We start from the raw sequence: 1,207 nt of genomic DNA, 5'->3' as shown, positions 1-1,207 counted from the left end.
CTGCAGTGAGCGAAGAAATGGTTGAACGCGTGCGGGTAAGTTTCACGCGTAGCCCGCGGAAGTCGACGAATAAAGCAAGCAAGGAGCTAAACGTACCACAGCCGACGGTTTGGAAAATCTTACGGAAAAGGCTAAAGCAGAAGCCTTACCGTTTACAATTGCTACAAGCCCTGATACCTGATGACAAAGTCAAACGCTTCGAATTTTCGGCGCGGTTGCAACAGCTCATGGAAGAGGATGCGTTCAGTGCGAAACTTGTTTTCAGTGATGAAGCTACATTTATTCTTAATGGTGAAGTGAACAGACACAATGTGCGAATCTGGGCGGTAGAGAATCCTCACGCATTCGTGCAGCAAATTCGCAATTCACCATAAGTTAACGTGTTTTGTGCAATCTCATGGTTTAAAGTTTACAGCCCCTTTTTCTTCTGCGAAAAAAACGTTACAGGACACGTGTATCTGGACATGCTGGAAAATTGGCTCATGCCACAACTGGAGACCGACAGCGCCGACTTCATCTTTCAACAGGATGGTGCTCCACCGCACTTCCATCATGATGTTCGGCATTTCTTAAACAGGAGATTGGAAAACCGATGGATCGGTCGTGGTGGAGATCATGATCTGCAATTCATGCCATGGCCTCCACACTCTCCCGACTTAACCCCATGCGATTTTTTTCTGTGGGGTTATGTGAAAGATTCAGTGTTTTAACCTCCTCTACCAAGAAACGTGCCAGAACTGCGAGCTCGCATCAACGATGCTTTCGAACTCGTTGATGGGGACATGCTGCGCCGAGTGTGGGAGGGACTTGATTATCGGCTTGATGTCTGCCGAATCACTAAAGGGGCACATATCGAACATTTGTGAATGCCCAAAAAAAACTTTTTGAGTTTTTGTATGTGTGTGCAAAGCATTGTGAAAATATCTCAAATAATAAAGTTGTTGAGCTGTGAAATCGCTTCAATCATTTGTAATAACCCTGCATGTCTGCACACTACATTCGTAGTGTCCCTACACAACACACTCATTACTCATGAAAGACATTGTTACCAAGTTCCGTAATATTTCGGGTAATATGTGTGCATCAGCACAGAAGAGGAAGGTCATGGCCGGTATTGTCAGAAATATACACTTATATGGATATGCTGTCTGTTCTTTCGGACATTGCCTTAGACAAGACACCATTAAATCTTAGTTGTTTCTCTTGA

Source organism: Schistocerca serialis, chromosome 1, assembly GCF_023864345.2.
Source record: "Schistocerca serialis cubense isolate TAMUIC-IGC-003099 chromosome 1, iqSchSeri2.2, whole genome shotgun sequence".
Classification (NCBI taxonomy): Eukaryota; Metazoa; Arthropoda; class Insecta; order Orthoptera; family Acrididae; genus Schistocerca; species Schistocerca serialis.
This window is presented reverse-complemented; position numbering follows the sequence as displayed.